General features: G+C 48.0%; 1 long non-coding RNA gene across 3 annotated transcripts; it reads left to right on the forward strand.

Moving 5' to 3' along the window:
- The first annotated feature begins 4,069 nt into the window (after positions 1–4,069).
- On the forward strand, positions 4,070–14,774 carry LOC144138664 (uncharacterized). 3 transcript variants are annotated; one of them, XR_013315932.1, is made up of 3 exons: positions 4,070–4,299; positions 7,232–7,351; positions 8,869–14,774. It is a non-coding gene; the product is annotated as an uncharacterized LOC144138664 (long non-coding RNA). The 3 variants fall into 3 exon arrangements; XR_013315933.1 differs by lacking the exon at positions 4,070–4,299 and adding an exon at positions 4,633–5,427; XR_013315931.1 differs by lacking the exon at positions 4,070–4,299 and adding an exon at positions 5,492–6,755.
- Positions 14,775–17,860: the final 3,086 nt, after the last annotated feature.

Consider the following 17,860-nt stretch of genomic DNA (forward strand, 5'->3'; position numbering starts at 1 on the left):
GAATGTGAAATATACAAGTAAAGCACCTCTTTAAACGTTGTAGGCTTTGTTGGTAGTGAAGTAATTTTCTTTATATTACCTTTTTGGGCATAAAACATTTTTTTACAAATGTAATCATCCTTTCACCCTAAGTAGGATGGTGACATCCTGATGGTGCGAGGAGAACGCAAACTGCGGAAATGCAAACTAAACATATTATTTTCCAATACAGTACTACTTTACCCAGTGTATACTTCTGTACTCATTGCGAAGTCTTTTCGTTCCTAATACACTGCGAGACATGGTAGGCGCCTATTTTCACCCCTAAAAATCGCTTTTAGCGGTCAGATGAGCCCAAGAAAATATTGCAATACATCGCCCTCTCGCGCAGCAGAGGTGGAAACTCTAACGGACAACAATATGTCACATGTTGTTTTTGGCTCTTGCGCTGCCACAAAAGGGACAAAGTACCTAGCATTGACTTCAAAGGTGGCTAAGGATAATCGATCAATCTTGGACGGCTGGCCGCCGGTCGATGCAGGGAACTATGGCAACAGAGCGAGGGAAAGGTATCGCCGAGACATCCTTGTGATTCCAGGAAGAATTACGGAATGGTTGGTGCAAGCCGGAAGGAGCGTCAAGGAATTTTGTTTGCCGAAAGACGCGGTAAGAGAAAAAAAGAGCAAGAACAAAAAATAAACGCCATAATAATAGTAATGCACCGGTTCAGGAACAAAGCCATTGTGTCTTGTACGGCAACTGGAAAAAGGGACTTTTTTCTTAGGAAACGCGATTGTCACCAGCGAAGAACAAATTAGCAATGGTGTTCAAAACCCATACATTTAGCGCCTAAGATGTATTTGGCGTTAAAAATACTTTGAAGGCAACGTCGCTGGTATTTTTGGTGAAGCAACAAATGCTGCTCCGCGAACAATAGCGTTATTTTGCGTGTACGCAGTTAAGAAAAAGAAAATTTTCAGCACACGTGAGCGCCCGACCGTTAAAAAAACCAAGAATATACCGAGCACTCGTGTGTGCGTGCCTCGCGGCAACCACCCAGCATCCCCTGCGCATGCTTCCAGGACAAGCATACGTACTTAGGAAGATTGGTAAAGATTGGCAAAAACCTCCAGCGTCGCCGTAATCGTGGCCATACTTACTCGAAACGAGAAAGACGCGTCATATCGTACGCCCCCCATGGTGATATCCAAAGATTATTCCTTTTAAAAAATGAGAGAAGCTCACACTTATAGCAACAATGACGGGGTAAGGGTCATTGCGGCAGCGAAGAAGTAGCAAATCGTCTGCAATCATTGACATAAACCGTCGTAATGGTCTCGAAGAGTGCGTACAGCTTCTACTTTCAAGTCTTAAGTGTTAGTGCGAGCTTTCCTTAATTTTTCTTTACGTCAAACTATCCAACACTTTTTCGCTCAGTACTGCAGTGAGTTGGTAGGAATATATTGCTTAAGTTATTTTACACATCCAGTCTTTTTGGCTGTTTGTTCTGATTCGAAGTAATTCAAAAAATTTTTCGGCGCACATAAGTGTCATCGTGTCTTCAATGCGAAATCGCAACAGTTTCGCTGGCACAGCACGGTTTCTGCGCTTCGGCCTTGCAAGCGCACTTGCCTTATCGATCCGGATTAGCCGACGAATTATCTAGTGGTTCAGCCGACGTAGAAGCAATTTCCATCCTGAAGCACCGAGAGACTCATTCCGGCCGCACCAACGAACGAGGGACAGGCTGGGGGCTTTCGCTGGCGGCCTATAGTGCCACGAGTCGAACGTGCTCGGGCATCCACGAGGGCTTCCAATTCTTGTGTTTTTTGAGAGCGAAACCTCTAGTGTGCGACCTCGCACGGTCATTCATCACGTCGCAATGACGTTGAGACGCGGGAGCGCAAATGTGGAAGGTGTGACGTCCCACGACCTTGCTCGTTGCGGAGAGGCATCTCTGCTGCGGTCGCTTAGAGCCAGGCCGCTGCGGTAAAGTTGAAAATGTGAAGGTGGATCGGCTGCTTCGCCACGGCTTGGTCGCTCAGTCTCACCATGGATGGCCCGCCTGTTCAGCCGACCGTGCGAGAGCTACAGCGCAAGCGTGAGCCCAATGCAGTCATCCGTAGATATAGCTGCCCAGTACGCTGCGAAGTCTCAAGCAAAGACAAATTTTCAAAAAATGCTGTGTGCATATTTTGCAAAACCAAGCCTAACAGATATTTCACTCGTAAAGGAGTAAGAATAGTGTAATAAGGATGGGCCATTTTTTTCTCTTTTCGATTGCTTTTTTTGTCATTGTTTTGTTGGAAAGCCGTATTCTGCACGTACACCCGGAATTTGGGACCCAAGTGGTTGTTACAGCAATAGGGTTTTCCCCTCGGAGGCCACTTTCGGATTTCGCCTAAAAATAACTGCTGGCTACAAATATTTCTTGCACGAAACTCCCAGGGGACACCAACGGCTACTACGGCACATGGCCAAAGTTCTGAAACCTTGCTGTTGTTTCAACCAGAAGCTCTAAGGAGGGTTGCAAGACGACTCCAATGAAGGACGGCCAACATTTCGCACCCTCCATAGCCCAAATAGCCATGTGAAAGTTTCCGTGTTGTCAGAGTAGCTGAAAGCGCCGAGAGCTTCAAATAAATATCAGAATACAAACAACGTTTTGCAACAATTTTTCGGGGGCATAACGAACATTTTTAGCACAGAAGCGTTTTGAACCTTTGATATGCCCAGCGTTGCTTCCGTCTTCTCTTTTATAACACCGTGTGGGAAAGCTTCAGGTAGGAAGATCTCGGTATTAAATATTGAGGCTTTGCTTGAGGTGATCGTCCATATACTTGGAAACCGTTTTTGTCAAAACTTGTACTTAAGAGCTCACAGGTTGACCTCAACTCTGAAAGCCCTCACTATGAATTTTGTCTGCACCCAGCCATAAATACGGAGATGCACTGATGTCATTTTCAGGGTGGGTGCTTGTACAACTTACAAGTGACCGCTGTCTTTGGCACAAACAAGATGCTGCGCTGGTTTTCCGGGTGTTTACAAGCAATATATTTTTTTCGAATGGAGTGCCTGTTAGGCAAGTCAGGAGCTTTTACCAAGGTAATTCGTGCAGACTCATACGCGTTACCTAAAAATGCAACGTAATAAAGCTACATTTTCTTCTTCGTAAAACCAACACCATCGCTATAAAAATTACAACCTCGAAAAGTAATCGATAACGGTTCTAGTGTAATTGATTACATCTCAGGTTACTTTTATATGACTTTTTTTAATATAGTAGCACATATTGTCCTGGGTCATCAACGGGACATTATATTAAGATATAGCCTAGCGTAGATAGCCAGGATGATGGTGATTTATTTATTTATTTATTTATTTATTTATTTATTTATTTATTTATTTAAATGAAATAAAAAAACTCAACACCTCGACGAACGTACCTCCAATTTTTGTCAAAAGGCATTTCGTAGCGCAAGCTACCGTGTTGAATTTCAAAGCGGAGTTTTGCTTCTTGGAGTAGCAAAAACGACAACTCTGAGTCGAGAAATATTGTGATAAGTTATTTTGTCATCGTCTCCAGAAAAAATAATTCAATTGCAGACGCCGTTCTTCCTTGAAAGCAGTATTTAATCGTAAAAATACAGTAAACGTTACTCCATTTCAACTGAACCATTACTTTTGGAGGGTGTCGTACAAGTCTCATTTCTTGTAAGCACAGGGAACAAATGGAGCTTCCAATGCACAAACATTCACACGCGCCCAAAGCGGTCGCTTAAGGTTCAGTATTGGCTCTATGTGTTCCAAGAGGTTACCAGTTGGCTTGTCTCTTTTATACTATAAAAGTGCGGATTGTGTAGTGTTCCTTGAGGACGAGCATGAGGGCGAACGCTCTAGCTCCTTCGCTGTGTTTTATTACCTTTTTGTGTTCTTTATATAGACGGTATTCATTCAAAAGTTTAGCGGGTGATTTTCTTCGCTTGGCCACACTGAAAGCCTCCATGTCTGTGGCCACTGTTGTAGCGCATGCGCTGTGCGCCCACATCTCGAGAAAAAAAACAAAAAAAAACACCGGTGTCCGGTTTGTCGTCTGCCGCGTTTCAACCCAATTATCGGTAGTGGCGTCAAGAGATATATTATTAATCGCATTCACATTACGTGGTGGCGCTCTACCTGCCATCGATAACTTCGCATCACCGGAGGATGAAACCGCGGCAGCGAACGGCCGGAACGGCGCGCAAAAGTCCGACACTGCAGTTGGCTGCCGCCGTTGATGCCGACGCAAGTGCACCCGCACCGTATCCACGACTTTGTCTGGTAAGTTCCCTCTAATACATGGTTGATTACAAAAACCGAATAATTTCTTTGGAGAGCTGTTTCACACGTACGCCGATTTAGCGATGGTAGCGAATGCGAGGCCGCTTCCCGAGCCGTGCTGTAACCCGAGCGCTGACGGATCGCAAGCGCCCTTTGAACAAATCCCTCGAGTTTGGCTTCCGTACGGCAACATTTTCTGCATATGCCTTCGGGCGATCGCTTTTCCGCGAGCATACGCGTGACTTATCGCGACGCAGTCGCACGCATACGTGGGCTCTAACGTTTTTACCGCTCTACCTACTCGTGCACGCCCACGTCTGCCAACGTGTTTTCAAATAAATTGGAATGAAAACTTAGGCAGGCAGCAATGCGCCACCATCAGCTTCGCAGTCACCAGTCGCGGTCGCACGCTGGATGCCTTGTCGGTTGTTCGTACGAGGGATAAAAAACAGGCGCGCTCTTGTTTTTTATTTAAATCGCGGCAATCACTGACACTGACAATCACTGACATCACTGAGATTTTCTTCAGACTCCAATTCCAGAGAAAATCTGCTGTTGCAGTGACCAACCCGTTCCGCTGGTGCCGTGTAGATTCAATGCGCAAGTCTTGACGCAGAAAAATTACTAGGACCCAGATTTCGGAAGTGTAGTGGGCGCGCATTTCACGGCGCGCTGAAGGTGCGTTTCTCACGCTCGCTCGGGCGGCGGTTCGCGTTACCGGACCCGCCGGATGTGTGACGCGTGAGCTATCGTGTTCCACGCCTGCGCCGCCGCGCCATCGGGGACCGGGGGGGTTTATTTCTCTTCGCTTAATAAGGCATTTGAGTTCCAGCAACCGGTCGGTGTGGTCGCTTTCATCGTCGCTCGTCAGCCGACGAGACATGGTGTCAGAAGTGGGATAAAGTTAGCGACACATCGATCAATTATTAATAGCAATCAGTCTAAGGTGCGTAGCCTGCAAAACACGCTATGGCGGATGGAGATCCTTCTATCCAGTTCAGCGGCACCGGGCTTCAACCGCCACTGAAATTCGATTTTGGGAACCCAAGCTCTTGGAAAGAATGGGTCTACCAGTTCGACGACTATTGCTATGCATCTGGGCTCTACCAAGCGCCGGGAGAAGTACAGGTCAGAACGCTTCTTTACGACACGGGCTCCCAAGACGCCTGCCGCGTTCTCGACACTCTAGCATTGTCCAGCGAAAACTGGAGCTCGCTAGAAGAAGTTCACCGATCACTTCATCCACCCGGTCAACGAGGTCTACGAAAGTGTCCGCTTCCACCGTCGAACCCAGGGCGAAGGCGAGACCGTAGACGAGTTCTACACTGCGCTGCGTACACTTGTCAAAAAGTGCAACTACGCCTCAGCGGAAGTGGAAGAACGACTCGTTCGAGACAGGTTCGTCGTGGGTCTCCGGGACTCTAACCTTGTGGACAAACTGTGCCGAACACAAAAGCTTACCCTTGAAGAAACAAGACTACAGGCTCGCATCAACGAAGATGCCGTGAAAGCCCGTGCAGCAGTGCTCCAAAAAGAGCCGAATCCTGCTCGCGTTGTGGCCGAGGGCAAAGTTCAAAAGCGCTTCCAAAAGCCGCGACATGGCTCGGATTCTCAAGGGAGCTCCACCACGAGCTGCAGATACTGCGGTCGACCAACGCATCCTCGAGCAGATTGCCCAGCTGGGCAAGCCAAGTGCAAAGGGTGTAATCGGATTGGACACTTCGAAGCAGTCTGCGAAAAGAAAAGCAAGAAGAACATGGGAGCTCTCACACTGCACTCCGTAGCAGCCATCACCAGAGCCAAGTTCGTAAAAGTGGCCGTCAACGGACTACGCTAACTTCAAGGTTGACTCGGGTGCGGAGGTGACAGTGGTACCGGACTCATTTCCAGGCATACCGAAACAGCTGCAAAAGCCAGAAGGTGAGCTTACGGGCCCAGGAAATTACTCCCTCACCGTTCTCGGAACATTCCAAGCGAAACTGAGCTGGAAAGGCAGGTCTACAGTGCAAACAGTGTATGTTGTGCCTTCGCAAGACCCGCCGCTTCTTGGATTCCCTGCGATACAGGCTCTCGGAGTTATACGGTTCGTGGACAGTGTAACGGATTCTACCGTCACTTTGAAGGACAGTCTCTTCGATGGCTTGGGCGAGCTGCAAGACGAATACATGATACGTCTCCAACCAGGCGCCAAACCGTTCTCACTCAGCGTGCCGAAAAGAGTACCGATTCCGCTTCACAAACCAGTTCGAGAGGAGCTCACCAAGCTCGAATCCCAGGGAGTCATCCAACGGGTGGACCGTCCCACACCATGGTGTTCCGGTATGGTGGCTGTTCCAAAAGCAGGAGGAGGCTACCAAATATGCGTTGACCTCACCCGACTCAACGAAGTCGTGCTTCGGGAGCGTCACATACTACCCTCAGTCGAGAACATCCTGGGACGCCTCGGATCAGCAAAGGTATTCTCTAAGCTCGATGCTACCGCTAGCTTTCACCAGGTGAAGCTTTCAGAAGAAAGTCAAGAACTCACTACGTTCATAACACCAATGGGAAGATTCTGTTTCCAAAGGCTACCTTTTGGAATCTCTCAGCGCCAGAATATGGAATCTGCTCAGCGCCAGAAAAGCGGCAACTGGCCACAGTTGCCGCTTTTCTAATGGAGGCGAAAAGCAGAAATGCCCATGTTCGAGATTTTGGCACACGTTAAAACATCCCCAAGTGGTCAAAATTAACCTTAGTCCCTCACTACGGTGTGCCTCATCGCCTGTGTAGTGTCAGTGTGTTAAACCTCATAGTCAGTCAAAGTGTTCGTACAAACATTCTACAAAGCAAGCACAAGCCGTTTTCAACTTTATGTGGTCACTGGTGAACTGACTGTTGTAAAACTGTGCATCGCAGCATGTTTAAGTTCACATGTTACTACTCACTCTTGCAGGTCTGAAGCATGAGATCAACCACTGGCTCTCAACAGCCACTCCCCCAGTCCGGCGAAGTCAACAAAAAGCCATCCAGCCACCACTAGGCACACAAGGCTGCAGAAAAAACTTGGCATAGCGTATGCATGTTTCTGGCCTATTTTTGCTTCTCTTAAGAAGGTAAAGTTTGTGCAGCCTGTGTTGCTTTTCAGTTTCAGTTGTACAACTTTTTTTTTATGTTGATTATGCATTTTCGTGTTGAAACGTATAAAAATGTGCAGTGCAAAAGGGACACTGCACCTCCAAGGCAAACTTCATTTTAGATTTTTTTATCCTTCACCTCCGTAAATGCTGGCATCATTACAGGAGTACTTGTCGAACGTTTTGATGTGTGGGTGTTTGCGTCTGTCCCGAATGCAAGATGGTGTGCCACGGTCCCTTAAAGGGGCTGGACCTACCCCACTTCTGATAGTGATGAAAAGCATGTCATAGTCTTCACATAAGCCATATGATGGCCAATTCTTTAAATACGTATGAACATCCACTGCCTGACTACTCTTTACGTCCCAACTTTCAGCCTCTCATCAGTGCTAGTAAACATCCTACGCGAGGCTGACCCCTTTGCTAAGCTGCACAGAAAAAAGGTCAACCCAACAGCTAGGCCATTATCAGCAGCTGACAATCCTTGTGAATCCTCAGGTGCTGTCAAGTGCACAAATAACTCCGCCATGTGCTCACCTTTGTGAGAGAGAAACGAGCCAAGAATGCCCCAGCAACACATCAGTGATGGCCTTCCAGATGGCCGATAGGATTCTCCAGGTACAGCGTGAAGGGGTTTTGAACCCCCTCCCCCAAACATTTTACTATGCTGCACATAAGCAAGTGCTAGCATTCATTTTGGCAAGGCTCCTTCCATTCTCCCATACCTCCATACACCCCCAACCCCTAAAAGTTGTTGGCTGTTGGCTGTACCAACAGCCATCAACTGTTGGCTGTACCAACAGTTGATGGACTGTGAAGAATGAGCACCCTGGAAAGAACTAAAGGAGGTGTTTCAGGTGTGCATTTGGAGGTTGTCAGGTGACACACTGTTGAGTCGAGTTGATACGTGCAGCATACCACGGTAGCAATGCACCAAGCATGTGTGATCCTGCATTCAAGGCCAGTGCACTGCAGGCGTATTAGTAACTGCACTTGCATTGGGTCAAATTAAACTACGCAGCTGTTGAGAAAAACAATGGGGTGTACTCACGGGAGCAAAACTCTAGATTGATGCAAGCAGCAGCTGAAAGGCATTACATGCTGCCACATGAATAAGTGCCTCCTGCCAAGAAGACACTGGCTGTACGGCCTAGTTTAACAGTACGATGTTCATTTCGTGCTTGTTGCTTTGGCTACATGTGGCTTTGGCCTTGTTGAAGCGTTTTAGCGATTAGCGGTCAGTAATGCATTGAACGTTTTTTTCTTGACCTCTGATTGGGAGCTTAAGCACGCGACAGGCTTCATTAAAATCAAGTCCTAGCACTTCGGGATTTACACTCTATGCGCAGATTGTGACTATTCGTGAAGGACGAGGACAATAGAAAGGAGCAGTAAAAAATTCTTTAGGGCCTCATCTGGGTAGAGTGACCATTTGGGCTCCTTTCCTTGGTTGCAGCAAAGCCAAGGGAATGCGAGCTGTGGACCGGCGACCAAGGGCAACTCCACCCGGAGCTGGGATTGTGTGCGCTGGACGTTGCGTCGTCGGCTGTCGAGTACTGAGGGCCAAAACCATCGAGGACAGGCGGCCATATCCATGCCAACAGAATCAACCTAAACAACAAGGTGAGCTGGGCAGCTACGGTCTCCCACGGCAAACACACTCAGAGCACATGGTCCCCCAGAGTCAATACACTCACGGCAGACATTCCGATTCGTGCTCAGAAATTAACAAAATCCATCACATGCTTGAGTCCATTATCGTTGGAAAAAAAAAGTTCTAAAAGCAGCCCTAGCTGAACTTAGGGAGTCGACACCACTGTCAACCCCACCTCTTCCAAAACGTCAGACCAGCATCTCAGGCCATCGTTGACTCCAGCCACAGCAGGTTACCGACCTTGGGGTCCTCAGAAATTGGGTCCGCAGATGCAATGGACAATTCTCCATCTGGCTCTACTCAGTTAAAACACTGGGACAAGAAAATTGGCCTTGGCAAACCCCCTTGCTTCGGGGTCGGATGATTAGTACGTTACGGAAGGTGTGCTTTAAAATTTTGGAGAACAGATCATGGAAACCCTCGTGCGACATTCAAAGCCATGTTAGTGCAATTTGAGGATAAGATTGGCGCTGAAATCACCGGTCTCAACATTTGCATCACCGGTTCTTTGAGGATGCTGCGTGAAGGGGAATGGGCCCCATAAAATCGACTGCACATGCGTCTGGCCTCCCTCAGCGGACAGTTCCAAAGTGCTCACCAATCGTCTAAAGGCACATTCCCACTGGCGACTTGGCACATTGCGTGACGTCGCAAGTGATGAGCCAGGCATCGCTTTTTCTCGCTTCGCGAGGGAGGACAAGATCGCTCTAGGACTGAATCCCCTCGTTGCGCCTCGGCAATGCAAAACCGGATAGCCAATCATGGCTAAGGAGTCAGCTGACGTAGCTGCAAAAGAAAGATTTGTTTACATCCAGCAATGCAAACAATGGTGAGCCGCTGCTGCCGCACAGGGCTGACTGTGCCTGTCGGGTCAGGGGTCAGGCCGGCAAGGAATTTTTCATGCGCTTCAGTTCTTTGGTCAGTGACTTCAGGGTATGTGTGTACTAATCAACAAACAGTGTAGAACTCATCAGTGTGGAAAGTCTTTTCAAATGGCAAACACGGTGTAGAACTTGGAGCGTTCGGAGGCGTCAAAACTTCTGCGTCTGTGAAAAGAAGTGAAATTTGCCGGCCGGGATGCGAGTATTGTTGCATCGGATTAATTACTAAATGCAAAACATGGCTGACCGGCACGTTTCTCCTAAACGTATGGAGCCCTTCTCGCAACACCTCCAAATTGACCAAGCTTTTTTAGAAAACTCTTGAAATTTTCCATTTCGACACATTACTCATTGTCGGTGATTTTAATGCACATCACACTAAGTGGGGATTGCAAGCATGACACCATTAAAAAGCGAAAACCTTTGGCTTGATGCCCAACAAGAAGGCCTCACCCGTACCACTGACCATACGCATCCCACTTGCACCGGAAGTAGTGTGAGCAGTGATGAGCAGCAGTGTGAGCAGCCTTGCCTCACTTTTACAGAACACACGTAAAGGAAGACCACTTTACGCAACACATAAGAGAATCTCGGCAGCGACCACCCGGCAACATCAAACGAAGGTCTGGTAGGCCCGCTTATCCTCATTTACTGAGATGCATTTCAAGGGCTCTGAGTGGTGCAGCGGTATTCCTCACACTCGGTGATTGGTCCACATATCTGAGAAATAACTAACATCAAGGCAAAGGCGGATCAACTGGGCCGAGATGCTGAGCAGGCACCTAATTATACATTTGAAGCAGGGAACCAATGCCAGGTTGACTTGCAGCTTCCCCACATGTGGGAGGCCAAGAGTGGTTTGCAACAGCAGCTCCGCAAGAACAAAGTCAGTTGCAACGTGTTTTGTCGCCTGGATTGGCTTGACCAACACATTGAAGAATACTCAGTTATTGCGACAAAATTGGCATGCAGCTTGCGATTGCACCGTGAGAAGCAACTACCCAAGACATGAAACGTCGTCTGATGCTTAATCGATCTCGGTAAGAGCCAAGCCATACATTGATGCAACCTAATGGGGAATTCCATTGAGAGAACAGGAGCAGTGGCATCGTGCAGTGAGGAGTAGGTGACAGAACACTTGGGGGCACGCGGGAGCAGGGCAACTGCACCTGCCATGAGTGCGACACGCACCCGGAGAGCAGGTGGGAGAGGAAAAAACGACGAGGGGAAAACACGGTCCCAACCGGCTGTATGGGCATACATGATAGCATTTATCAGGTTAAATAAGGGCGATCCGGCTACATTACTTGCAGTAGCAAGTAGCACAGACTTGCATTACTTGCAGAGGCCTGTCTGCAAGATTGGCGAGTGAGGAACAGGCGGTATCACTACGAGGGCGTCTCAAATACGACAAAAACCAGTAACAGAGGCTATTTTGCTCATATGCACCATCTCTCGGGGTAAAGTAGAGGTTAAACTGCCGGCTACTTGTTCTTGTAGCCGTTCGTGCGAATCTCCCCGGTGCCGTTCGTTTTTTTTTCTCTCTCTCTCTCTCTCTTCAGCCTTTACCGTTTTTGAGAACTGAGAACGAATATTTCAGTAGAAGAAACACCCCCGCCCCACGCAGAATCGTTAAATGATGTACAACCAAAGTGGGAAGCTCCTTCACTGGGTCTGTTTACTGAACAGCACCGTTGATTCTGGGCATGGAGTTCAGTGAGAGTAAAGCCCCTCCTATGGGCAGGGCCGCGGCGGAGGGGCTTTAATTTAGAGCAGCCCAGCGGCAGCGCGTGCCATGTCGTCGCTCCATGTACCGTAATTACCCGATTCTAACGCGCGCCCTTTTTCCGGAAAAATAGGCCGAAAAATCACATGCGCGTTAGCATCAGATTCGAAACCGAAACCGAAACAGCGGAAATTTCGTCCCACCCATCGCCATCACCATGTCAAGATGGCGCTAAAGCTTTTAGCAACGATTTTTCGGACGCAGGAAGCATATGCGCCTAGACTTTTCTATCGGCGTTCACACAAATCATCAAATTGTTCCACTTGCGCGCTTGATAACAGCAATGGCAGCGGCGGCTCTCACGCGTTCAAAACGAGCGGTCGGCTGAAGCGTGCGGCTCTGGAGAAGCTCGTGGGATGGGCGTGCGAGGCGTGGGCCACGATCCCATCGACCATGGTTGAATGTTCGTTCAGAAGTGTGGCATCGCGAAGGCTCTTGGCGGCACCGAGGAAGAGATGTTCTGGTCAGCGGAAAGCGACGAGGAGTGAGATGAGCGAAATTACTTTGGGGAATAAATCGCCCATTTCTCCCGCATTCGTTTGTCTGGGTTATAAAGTTCCGTGCGCGTTACAAACGGAGGTGCAAGTTTTTGGTTTTTTTGTCAGAAAAATCGGGTGCGCGTTAGAATTGGATAAGTACGGTAGCTCAGAGATTTCCCGCCGCGCGAACTTTGTCGTGAAAGTTCGCTCCACGTATTCCAGCCTTTAGGCATCCCAGCAATCTCTGCGGAAAAGCATGTGTGAGCAAAGCCGGGCAAAGCACGTGTGGCGGTGTGAAGCATTCGCATGCTCGTAGGGCTCGCTGCCCATTCCACAAAGTTGCAAATGCACGATGGATACTGCCGTGCTCCCCGATACAAGGGAGCAAAACACACACACTCACACACACAAAGGGGAGGATATGACGTTAAAGGTCATGTGACTTCCTTCGTATCGTACTGTGCTCACTCCGACTTTTCAAGCGGGAGCAGATCGAACTGCTCCCAACTGCTCTCAGAGCACCGAAAGTGGTATCGCACTACCACTGGATGACAGTGCTCCTACTTCTGTTCGACCACTGAAACACGCCTGCTCAGGAGAGAGCACTTTCAGCGTGCTTTTGAGTGCTCCTGCTCTCCCAATGGAATTCGCCATAAGTGTCATTCCCTATCAGTTTGGTAGCACGGACAAAGAACTACTGAAGGTTATTCAGGATCTTCATATTGCAAGCTGTGCTGCCAAGGTACTGCCCCCCTACTCGAGCCGGAATAGTGCCCTCCCCAACATTACTTCGGTCAAGGTACGCGGCTGCCATTACGGCCCTTTGCACAAAACAAAATGTGCTTTTAGGCAAAACGACATCAGGAACAAATGCTTGTAATCTAGGTTATGACTTTTTGGAAGCCCTCACTCATTAGCTCAATATGTGTTGGGATAGAGGCCACATTCCGAAACAGTGGAAAAGAGCCAAAAATATTTTAATCCCTAAACCTGAAAAAAAGCTTACGATTGAAATTCTCCAGCCATTATCTCTCATTCCATGCATGGGAAAGGTTCTTGAACATGGAGGAAAACTCTTTTTCTGCATACCATGATCAGTTTCAGACGTACACTTTCTACAAAGGTTAAGGCAGCATGAGCTTTAGCTAACAGCCAAACAAGGAGTCGCATTTTAAGCACATTGGGCATTAACCTTCCTTGCAGCACGACTTTACAAGTAGCTATTCCAACAACGCGGAGATTGCATCCTCATTCCCCCTCTTCTCGTGAAACGCACCCCAATTACAACGACGAGCGACGATAGGCCAGGGCGCAAGCTCTGCGCAAACGCTAAGCTAAATGTGAGGACGTGGTTTACAGGGACGCAGCCAACTATTTTCGTCTCGACGTAATATTAGTTGCTGTAGTCAATAACCAGGGAAACTCCATTGCCTCTGGCCCGCTTCATACCCCAGTGGTGTATGAAGCAGCAGCCATTGCACTGGCAATGGTGGCCTTCACAAAAACCAGAACAGTAAAAAAATTCAGGGAAGCTTGCGCTCACGAGCAAGACTTGATCATTGACGGACACAAAGTTGAGTTTTATTGTCGTGGTGCCGTGGTTGACGTCGGCGGGATGGCATTTCATTACCTTTCGTTGAGCAACGCCAGAGTGAGCTCGTCGTTTTGGTCGATGTTTTCTTGTGCCACCCTGTAAGCATGACTTATCGTCTCTAGCAGATGCTTTGCACGCCGAGCCTGTCGAAGCACACCGGCCTCTTCCTTTCCTCGGCCATGCCAACTATCGGTGGCCTATCCACTATCCGCGACAAACTATGCACACGTATCAAGGCACGCGAGCATGAATGGTGTGCATTTTCGTAGTATTTTAAAAGCTGCGGACACCATACAGAAATGATTTGCTCAACAGCATCGCTGTTAATTATAACCTCCAAGTCTGCAATCCTAAATTTCTCCCGAGGGCAGATCTCCGAAGAGGTGTCCGTACCTCTAACTTTTGGCTTCGACCCCGAAAAACGAACCGGCAAGTTACATCTAATCTGGACCGCTGCCCTCTTTGGCATGGCCAGGAGTGAATCCGCACACAACGCCGCTTGCGGCTTCACCTACCTAGTGCACGTCAATCTGGACGGTGGCTTCATCTCACTGTCAGGCAGGAACAGAGTAGTGTCCTACACGGATATCCCCAACCACTGTCGGCTGACCTGAGCCTGTATCCCTCCCAGGAATCTGTGGTTTGGAGACGCCTCCAGACAAATTCGTGTCGGAGCTTAATTGTCTACAGCTACTGTTACCCAGGACAGGTAATAGTAGCTGTCCCCCCACCCCCCCCTGCAGAGTGCCACAGGTGCCAGGAAGGAGCAGGCCTAGCACACATGCTATGTCAGTGTCCTCACACAGCCACACCAAGTTGCAGTGTTAATAGCAGTGGGAGACCGTACTGCACAGCTCCTACTTGGGGAGAGTAGAACAAGGGTAGGAGCAGTAAGCACCCTGGAACTATCATCACATCTGTCTCTGGCCCTCCAACACCTTTCACCGTATGAATTGTTCCAATTTTTACTGCCCCATTTGCTCAATTCTTAGTTCCTACCCCATTTTAATAAAAGGTGTATTGAATGTTAAATACTCCAAATCTTTGTGCATCAACCGTACGTGCATCTATCGCAAGTGCAAGGGGCATGAATAAAAGGGGATGCTTAGAATAAAAAAAAATTACAATGTAGCAGTGAGTGTGAATTTTAGCATGTTTTAGCTATGATGGGCATGTAAATTGCTTTTCAGTGATGCTGTGTGCCAGATACTAAGTTCCCTTCTATGTACACAATGACGAGTTTTTCCCAGCAGAGTCCTGGGTATCGCGTTTACAATAGTAAAAATTCACTATCTGCTACTTATTTTTTTTTTGTAGGTCGCATGGGCGCGCCGTCGCAAGAACGCCAGTCGTTGCGTCTGCTGGTCTCCTTTTCTTTATGGGCCCACTTTATATTCGGCATCTTGAACCTACTTACGCGGATGACGCCCTTTCTCAGTAGCAAATATACCTTCTCTATATAGAGGATGCTGCAACCTGGCCCTCTCTGTGCAGATGAAGAACGTTGCCGTAACAGTGCGTTCCCCTAATTTCAATGGCACTTGCACCGAAAGACAGGGCGCAGATGTTCAAGCTGCTTCTTCAGAAGGCTTCTAAGCTTGCGTGGAATCACCTGCTGATCGTGGCGGGAGATTTTAATGCTCCGTATCAAGTGTGCGGGTGCAAGCATGACACGGGCAAAGGGAGGGTCCTCTGGCAGAACGCTGCAGAGATCGACCTTACGCTGGTCACTGACCCTGACTTTCCGACGCGCATAGGGACGTCGACGTGTAAGGACACTACCCCTGACCTCTGCTTTGTAAAGAACGCTACCAAGCCTAGTTGTTGCAATCTTGCCAAGGACGTCGGTAATGATCACTATATTAACCAAGTCACTCTTGATGTTGAGGGTAGGCGCCTTAGGGAGTTGGCCTCAATAGAGTGCGATAAGTTTCGGGTGATCCGGGAAGAGAGGGAAGAAAGGTAGGATGCTATTGAAGACCTTCACCGGTCGTCTCTGCAGGACTGGGCCGCCCAGGTGAGGGATGATGTAAAGGAAGCTGCAGAGAGGATCACTACAGATCTGGAGGTGGACAGTCTTGATAGCAGGCTGGCCCATCTGATTGAAGCCAAGCAGTGTGTGCTGGCTAGATGAAGAGGCAGCGGTTTAATCTCAGGCTGCGTAAAAAGGTTTCAAGCTGAATAAGCTGGTCGAGGAGCACTGCAAGCTTTTGTCTAGGCAACAGTGGGATGAGATATGCAACTAGTGCAGGTGCGCAAAGGGACGTCTTCGCGCTTGCTTAAGCATTTGCTCAACGACTCCAATACGATAGATAGTAAGGGGCATGTCCTTGCTAGAGCTACACACGACGAAGTGGGGTCTGCCTCGAAAGAAGAGCTGTTTGACAGCTGGCCAACAAATACCTTCCTGTTGCGTCCCCGGATGATCTTCTGACAGAGCTGACATACACGGGAGTGACTTTTCTCTAGATAAAGACTTTTCTGTGAAGAGATACGCACGGTTTTTTATAACATTATCAGCAACTCCGCTCCCAGGCCGGACAGGATTTTGAAACCGTTTTCGAAGAGCCAGGGCAATAGGTCTATCAATTACCTTACCGGGGATGCTAACGCTATGTGCAGAGATGGGGAGGTTCTGCAGCAGTGGAAGACAGCTCTTGTGGTGCTGCTTCCTAAGCCTGGCAAAGCCCCGAGCATTGATACCTTAACACCCATTTCGCTCACTACATGTGTGGGCAAGGTGGCGGAACATGCGGTGCTCAGTCGGCTTACGAGGTAACTTGGTGAGAACGAGGTGTACCCCCACACTGTTATTGGTTTTTGGGCCGGGCTGTCGACTCAAAACGCAATGTAGCTCATCAAACATCAGATCATTGACGGAGATAGTAGATGAGTTAAGGCCATTTCTAGGTCTGGATCTAGAGAAGGCTTTTGACAACGTTCCACACTCATATATTGTGAAGCCTATTTCGTATCCAGGCTTGGGTGCGCAATTACACGATTATGCGAGGTTTTTCCTGTTCGGTAGGAAGGCTTCCCTGAGAGTTGCGAGCTGGAGTCTGGGACACTGGATCTTGGGGACAGGGGCACTCCTCGGGGGCCGTCATACCACCCATATTGTTCAACCTGGCCATGGTTGATGTTCAATCTGGCCATACAATTGATAACTGTCGAGGACATACACACCTATTCCTCAATCACGTCACCTATTTGAAGCTATCAAACCTTCACACCCTGCGTATTTCATTTCCAAATGCTTTTGGCCTTTTGTTGCATATAGTGCCGGACAGTAGATTACTATTATATTGTTACGACTTTTGGAAAGATATAGCTCCAGTCAGATAAAGTAAAACTTGTGTCCAATAAACGTCAAACATTGATGAATGTTTTCTACGAGCAGACGCAAACAGCAGTCGCCTTTACATGTCCAGAAATTTATTGCCTCATTTAATTTCAACAAAACCTAGATTGGAATTGTTTCCGCAGCAGAACTATTTGCACGGAAGTCTTATTTAGGCGTCCCAATTGCTTTCTTCCAAATACGCTTTTCTCAGAGAACTAGTCGCGAAAAACTTATTTCCGCAAGTTTGTGCCGCCTTTGAAAACGCCGTACACGACAACCTCTCACAAGTACCATAACTTTTATACATTCATTTCTTATGCCCTTGAGCCTTCCACCTAGTAAAAATATTCCAAAGACAGAAAGGCAAAAGCGGCTAGAAGGTCAAAAACTTTGCCGCCTATGTTTATGCATTCCTGCCTTGTTAAAAAGGCTGAATGAATGATCAAGCTCAAATTGGTAAAAATCAATCGCTGCACACAGTGGCGCGGCAACCTCCTTTTTTTTCTTGTAGGACATCTGCTTTTTCAAATAGTTGTAAGGAATGTATTATAGGAAATTGGTAAATACTTTTTCCGAACTTACATTTTGGTTGTCCTCGCAAATCACTGAAAGGGTGTCTCAGCGCCGTTAAAATAAAAACTTATTTCGTCACACTACCGTATAAACCGGAATATAGGTCGAGTTTTTTTCCAAAAAAATCCGCACAAAAGT

This window comes from Haemaphysalis longicornis, unplaced genomic scaffold (assembly GCF_048455015.1).
Source record: "Haemaphysalis longicornis isolate Haplotype H1 unplaced genomic scaffold, Haemaphysalis longicornis Haplotype H1 scaffold_5, whole genome shotgun sequence".
Taxonomy (NCBI): Eukaryota; Metazoa; Arthropoda; class Arachnida; order Ixodida; family Ixodidae; genus Haemaphysalis; species Haemaphysalis longicornis.